Here is a 7,729-nt window from a genome sequence, read left to right as displayed (position 1 = left end):
GCCCTCAACTAATGAGAGATGGGAGGTAGTGTATAAATACCTGAGTGCTCTCTCCTCTCAGATGGGCCAGCTCTCGGGTATGATTTATATTGCCTCTCAGAGACCTCCGGGGAGGCTGAGTCCCCATCGCCCGCAGTAATAACATGCTCTCTGTTGACTGCCTTCCCTCTTCTGTTTTGCATCTACACTCATCTTCCAGTGCCTCCTGGGGCCCATGGATCCTCGTCTCAGGGTCTGTTTCTGGGGAACCCCGCCTAAAATAATCAAATCATTTTAAGTTGGAGGTAGAGCTGTGCATGTAACTTTGTGAGGTTACTGCGCAGAGAAGTTGAGGGAAGGAAGTGGAGGCTGAAGCAGGTAGAAATCATCTAGAACGGTACGTTCTATGTGCTGGTGTGCTAGGAAGTTAGCAAGAGAGTTAAAGGGGAGGCATGAGCCATGGTGCCACTAGCGTTAGATAGTACTGGGTGGGACATGAGCCATTTCTTCAGAATTATTTTCCTCCAGAAACACAGTGTAACTTGGAAACACAAGCGAAGAAAATGAAAGAGAGGGAGGACTAGGAACAGAAGCAATAAGAAGAGAAAGAGAAGCCCAGGGAATTATCCTCTACCAAGTTACCGCTACTTTACGTCTATTTCCCTGGGGTCTTTGAAAGTCAAGTCTAGGATATGGGGGCGCACGAGGGGTCAGCTGTTCTAGCAGGCAAGACGGGAAGCAGTGAAGGCAAACAGTCAGTGGATGAAGCAAGATAGATGCCAGGGAAGCTGGAGATAGACCGACGGGGGGAGGTGACAGGCCATGCCTGCAAACGGGATAATAATCTCAGACACACACCTGTGCAAGCTCTGTGTGTAGTTCTTCTGGCCAATGGTGGCGGGGGAGAGGGGGCTATGATGGAGGATTTTAATCTGGGAAGCGTGTGTGGATTCAAGGAATCTGAAAGGTTAACACGGACTTTGAAGTCACTGAAGGTGATGGCCAGGAAGAGGACAGAGGTGAAGGGACATGAGTCAGCCAAGTCTGAGGAAGTGAGAACAGATCTGCGAGTTACAGTGCTGAGAATGGTACGGGCTTCATGTGAACAGTAGATGAGAGCGGGGGAGGACAGTGGGAGGGTGAGAAATCACACTGGAGAGAGGGAATAAAGCTGGTGCCCCACCTCACCCTCTGATTTAAGGGAGTAGGAGAAGGTAAAACCTTCCTGCTAGGAACATTTGGGAGCACAGTGATGTCACAGGAAAGCATGCTTGAGGCAAGGAGAAGGAGGAAACAGATGAAACATGGATTTATGTCAATGGGGATTGTAATAGTTCATTATAGGGGCTCTTGGGTGACTCAGTCAGTTAAGCGTCCGACTTTGGCTCAGGTCATGATCTCACAGTTTGTGAGTACGAGCCCCGCAGCGGGCTCTGTGCTGACAGCTCGGAGCCTGGAGCCTGCTTCGGATTCTGTGTCTCCTTCTCTCTCTGCCCCTCCCCCACTTGTACTCTGTCTCTCTCTTTCAAAAAAAAAAAAATAAATGTAAAAAATAAAATAAAATAATAATAGTTCATTATATGTGTCACTTTGGCTAGGTCACAATACTCGGGTATTTGGTCAAACATTATTCTCCGTGTTTCTGTGAAAGCATGTCTTAGATGAGCTTAACATTGAAATTGGCAAACTTTCAGTAAAGCAGATCACCCTCCAGAATGTGGGTGACCCCTATCCCATCAGCTGAAGGCCTTAACAGAAGAAGACTACCCTCCCCTGAAGAAGGGAGAATTCTAGCAGCAAACTAGAACCACAACATGAGCTGTCCCCTGGGTCTCCAGCCTGCCAAGCCATCCCACAGGGTTTGGACTTGCTGCTTCCACAACAATGTGAGTCAATTCCTTCAATCCGTCAATCAGTTAATCTCGATAGATAGGTCGATAGATAGATAGACTATATATATACACTATATATAAATCTGGTTCTAAATCTACACACACACACACCTTATTGGTTCTGTTTTTCTGGAGAATGCTGACTCATACAGGGACTTGGAGACTGTCCCCACAACGGCATGCAGATCCCAAAGGTTACAGCGAAAGGCAAAATAGTTAAAGAGTCAGGGAGAACACAGGGGTGAGAAGGACAAGACTGACTGAACTGGGAATGTGAGGACAAGGAACAGACCTGAAGGATTCGTGAGAATGATGGCATAAACCCAGGTTCTATCAATTAGGTTTAATTACAGAAAGCAAAAATGATCCTGGTTATTTTAATGAGGTTTGGAAACAACAGAGGGAATCAGGTGCTTACAAAACCTTAGAAATAGCTGGGTCTCCTAAAAGCGGTGCCTGGAACAACACAGCAATCAGGCCTTTTAGGGAGCTGCCCTCTCGCTATGGTCGGGGAGATGGGCACTCGGGGGTGCCTCTGGAAAATGGGGGCTTTGAGAGCACACTGCTTCAGGGAGCTGAACGCCATCAGGGCAGATTTATCTATTAGGTCCAGTAAGCAGTGTCTAGGGCCTGCAAGACTTCTAAGAGCCCATAAAAATATTTAAATTTCTTTTAAAATCAGAAAAAATCTTTAAGGCTGATTTAAAAGTTGTAATATATAATAATTATTCACATTTATCCCAATACAGTCCTGGAATACAATTTTTGTTATTTTCTTAATGGAGGAAGGATCGCATTGAGGCAAAAGCACCTAGGGCCAATGAAAGTCCTAATGTAGCCCTGAAAGTCATTGCTGCGGCCACCTTTGTGACTGTCTTCTGACAGTCACCCAGACTGGTGACCAGGCACTGGAATGTGCTGCAGAGAAAGCACGTTGGACTGTAGAGACGGGGAAAGAAGCAGAAAGCCTCACTTTGACCTTCCCTGACAGGTGTGAGTGCATCTAATCAGTGGAAATGATTTCATATCCCAAATTCTGGATCGATAAGAGTCTGGGACAGGTAGTTTTTAGATTTCCAGTCTCTGTGGTCCAAAAGACACACATGAAGGAGGTTGGAATGGACGCTGAGTGCCTGTCCCACAACACCACCACACGTGTTAGCAGGAGCACAACAGTGCTTCCCACTAAAAGAAAGGAAGGACAGGTGTCCCTGAAATAAAGTAAGTCAAACTTCGCTGAAAACAAAGGAAATTTTGCTTTCCTCTGCAAGAAGCAACTTCTGTTTCTGGCCAGTAGTGATGATGAATCTCAGGTTCTGATCTCACCCAAATCCGAGTAGATGATACAATTAGACTGAACCAGTACATTTCCCCCTACCCAGTTTTAGTAGCAAAGGAGCCACAAATATGGGGATGGGGGCAATTCATATTCAAGTAAACACAACATTCCAGCTTCTTTTGGTACTTTTCCTTCTCTTGGATCTCATTTTCTACCACTCTTCACCTTGCTCATTGTGCCCCAGCAACACAGGATTCCTTGCTGCTCCTAAAACATGTCAAACCTCCTACCTCAGGGCCTTTGCATTTGCTATTCCTAGGTAGGAAATAGCCTGACTTTCTCACCTCCTTTAGGTCTGTCTTCAGATGGCTACATTATATAAAAAAGGCAATCTCAAGCACTCCCTCTCTGCTCTACCTTCCAACATAGCACCTATCACCTTCTGGCACACTCCATTTTACATATTCATTTGATTGTGATGCATCTTTAGCTCCAGAAAATAAGCTCTATGATGACTGGGGCTATGATTTCTTCATTGCTATTCCTTTAGCACCTCTTATAGGGCCCAATGCTTATTAAGTGCTCAAAAGTATTTGTGAGTGAGTGAGTATAGACTATTAAGGCCCTCCTCTTCTTCCAGCTCAATTCATTTTAGCTACCTGATCAACTTCAAAATTCTTTGAGATACACATTGTGTATTTAGATCAGAACTGAAACTGAAGAGAATTACAGTCAACAAGTGCTCTGTTTTAGTAATCCAAATTTATAGCTAGATGCTTTCTTGGCAGTTATGCAAACTTCATTTTACAAATGAGGAGAGACTCAAAGAAGACAACCGGCTTGCCGAGGGCTGCACAGGGCCAAAGTTTAGCTCCCCGCTTTAGAGCCCGGAGTCTTTTCTGCTATATACCATAGTGACTTCTACCCTTTAGTATTCCCATTTTCTTTTTTTCTTTTTTTTTTAACGTTTATTTATTTTTGAGACAGAGACAGAGCATGAATGGGGGAGGGTCAGAGAGAGGGAGACACAGAATCTGAAACAGGCTCCAGGCTCTGAGCTGTCAGCACAGAGCCCGACGCGGGGCTCGAACTCACTGACCGCGAGATCATGACCTGAGCTGAAGTCGGCCGCTCAACCGACTGAGCTACCCAGGCGCCCCTAGTATTCCCATTTTCATGTATATTCTAGGAATCATTGTGGAAAAAAATAAATAACATGGGCAATCCTCCCTTTTACTTTTGTTGAGCTTAGAAAATGACATGGCTCCACATCTTTGGTCATATATGGTTTAAGTATTAGTCTCATGAATTGTGCACATATGAAAGGGATTGGCTTATAACTGTTCATTAGTCCCTAATTCCCTTTAAGATATATGGTTCTTCTCTCGAGAAGAACCAGCCCAATCTCACAATTTGTTATTTGAAGTCCTGTAAATACTGGATAAAAAAAAGTTTTACCAAATCATTACCATTCATTGTGTTCCTATCATCTATTGGCAGTATGACATCCAATTAGGCAATGTTAGCTTCCTTGAAGGTTGAAACATTCACCATCTTGGCAAATAAAAAGTAGTTTCTAGGGACACCTGGGTGGCTCGATGGGTTAAGCGTCTGATTCTTGATGTCAGCTCAGGTCATGATCTCACAGTTCATGAGATCGAGACTGACATTGGGCTTACACTGTCAGTGCAGAGCCTACATGGGATTCTCTGTCTCTGTCTCTCTGCCCTTCCCCCCACTCACCATCTCTGTCTCTCTCTCTCTCTCTCTCCTTCCCTCTCAAAAATAAATCAACATTAAAAATACAAGTAGTTTCTAGAGTCACTAACCAGGGCAGGCTAAATTCATCTTATCCTGGGGATACCAAAGACTTTTAATTTTTAAAAGAAAATCTAAAAACATCTTGTGCTAAAACCATTATTGCCAACTAAATGGTTCTGTATTCTAGATTCTTCTGACCTTAAAAGAATTCCTATAGTATTTCTCCTTATTCTTATTTGTGTGAGGCTGGCAATCAGAAAAATGAGTCATTAGTTAGGCTTCACTTTGGACAGGTATATTATTTGCAAATAGATGGTACCTGGAGATTCTATTCTAAGATTGGAAAGACTTGTAGCAAGTTTTTCCTGGAACATATTTGCAATGACATTTGACAGAAAGGAGGAAGGGGTAGACCTAGATAGCTAGAGGGATCATCAGCTGTGCTAAGGCCATCTGGAGCATCAAATTTCATTGGGAGAAATTCTGGAAGGCTTACCAGCTGGCAGTGTAAGACACCAGGAATAGGGATTGAGTCTGTCCAAGGGGTGAGAGAAGGCACCCTTTCATCATTAACCTGAAGAAGAATGGCACCGGATAAAGCTCTTCAGACAAGGGACATGCAACTAAATCTTAGTAAAGTGACTTCCCGGTTGGTTGGTTGGTTTGTGTGGGTTTTGTTGTTGGGGGGTCGGGGTTGTAGCCAGATCTATTGTTACATGCAATGCAATTCTGTAGGGACTAGCTGGAACTCCACTTTTTTTTCTCTTCCTATCAAGAAAGAGTATGGAAATACAACTGAATAAAAATTTATTATCGTAGGATATTTTACTTATTTATTTATTTCCTTAAAAAAAATTGCTCAGGTTTTATTCACCAACAGCTCCCCCCTGCCTGCTGCTGTGCCCCCTTCTGCACTCCCAGAATCAGGGGAGGGCCTCTCCTAGGAGCAGAGGTCAGTGAAGAGAGCTGGCAGCCAGTGGTGAGTCTCCTCAGGGGCTTGCAGGTCCCAGCCAGGCCCGCTGTTCCTTCAGCAGGTGTTCTAGCACTTGCCGGGCTCACTTGGCCTCCCACTTAAGACTGGCTTTGCTATCACTGACAGTCACGTAGCCATTTTTCTCTGCCAGCTGCAGCACCACAGTGTGATCCATATTGAGCTCAGCTGGAACAGACTGAATGAGGTAGGTGCCACCCGCAGAGATGATGCCGGAAGCCCGTGGCAGGTGCCTTTAGTTTCTTGATGGCCCTGATCAGGTTGTCTTGGCTGATAGCCTGTGTGAATCTGCCCCTTCCTTTTGAACACCTGTTGTTGTAGTTTCTCCAGAGTTATCACACCTCCATCCCTGTGCTTCAGGGTCAGGCACACTTCAATAATCTGGACTCCCAGCTCATAATAGAAATCTCCCACACCTACCATCTTGGGCCAAAATCCTCTTCCAGAGGGCAGAGGATCACCCCAACGGTGGCACACGTGTCCTGGAACTGCACCCAGAATTCGGGATTCTTCTGAATTTCCTGCTTGTGCTGCTGGCAAATTCCTCCAGGTTAGTCTTGAACATGTCCAACTGCTTTGACATCTGGGCCAGCTGGTCCTCAGCCAAGGCAGTTCCTCACTTCTTATATTTGGCCTCTGCAAGTTTCTTCTTGGCGATGGGACCAGCTCCCACTCTGTGGCAATACATCCCTGCCTGGGTTCATGGGCTGCCCGCTGCCAGGACCCAGGTCTCCCCATTATTAAAGGGTATTTTAGTTAAGATCTTTCTAAATGATAAAGGCAGAACATCCTACTCAAACTGACTTACTCAGGAGAAGGAATTTATTGGATTATGTAACTAAAAATCCAGGGATAGTGTGGGAACTGTTAGGTTCAGGGTTCAAAAGGTTTCATTAGGATATGATTTTTCTTCATCTCTCAGCTCTGCCTTCCACTGATTAGCTTCAGCCTCAGGTTCCAAATGGAAGCAAATGAGGGCAGAAATTCCAGCTTTATATTGTCTTGGGTTCAAGTCCATTGAGAAAGAGTGTCTGCCCTTATCCCAAAGCTTTAGCAAAGATTTCATTGTATCTTAGAAGCTGTTATGGGCATGTGTCAACCCTTTATCCAAATCTACAGCCTAGAGAATATTAGGCTCTCATTGGCCAGAACACCTCTGGGTTGGGAATGGGAAAATCACCGAACCACTGGGACTGAGAATGGGGATGAAGTCCCTAACTAAAACTTGGGGACTGTTCTAAAGAATGTAAAAGCCCAAATAATCAGAAATGCCCACAAAATAGGGAAGATTTAAAGTTTATTCATATTCAAATTCACTACATTGAATACTGTGTGACAACTGTAGGGGACAACAATGTGTATTACCAGAAGACTGAGAGAATGAGCAACATTGGGTTGGTAGAAAGCATATAGAACTAAGCGTCAGGATTGCTGAGTAATAATCTTGTTTTGATTACTAAGTTCTCCACATGATCATGAGTAATTCATCTTACCTTTCTGGTTCTCAGACTTTTTTTTTTTTTTTCTCATCCGTTAGATGAAAGAAACATCTGCCTACATTACTTATTTCAGTGGGTTATTGTGTGGCTAAAATCTGATTAAAACACTCTGCAGGATGAGGCACGTGGTTATATTAGTTTATCAAGAGACATATTTCCATATAATTATTACATATTTTGTTTTGTAAAAGATGATGAGGTAATTCACCCAATGAGTTTTACTTCAAAGGGTTATGCAGTTCTTTGAATTCCTGATGGCAAAATTGAGGCAAGTTTCTTTTATTTGTCCCAACAACTGAGTCCATAGTTTAACCAGATATTCATTTAT

General features: G+C 44.0%; 1 pseudogene; it reads right to left on the bottom strand.

Annotated features, from left to right (window-relative positions):
- Positions 1-5,780: 5,780 nt before the first annotated feature.
- Positions 5,781-6,590, bottom strand: LOC109275316 (vacuolar-sorting protein SNF8-like; annotated as a pseudogene).
- Between the last annotated feature and the right edge of the window lie 1,139 nt (positions 6,591-7,729).

This window comes from Panthera pardus, unplaced genomic scaffold, assembly GCF_024362965.1.
Source record: "Panthera pardus isolate Hobbes unplaced genomic scaffold, ASM2436296v1 HiC_scaffold_13, whole genome shotgun sequence".
Taxonomy (NCBI): domain Eukaryota; kingdom Metazoa; phylum Chordata; class Mammalia; order Carnivora; family Felidae; genus Panthera; species Panthera pardus.
Note: the sequence above shows the minus strand (reverse complement) of the source record. Positions and strands in the feature narration are given on the sequence as shown.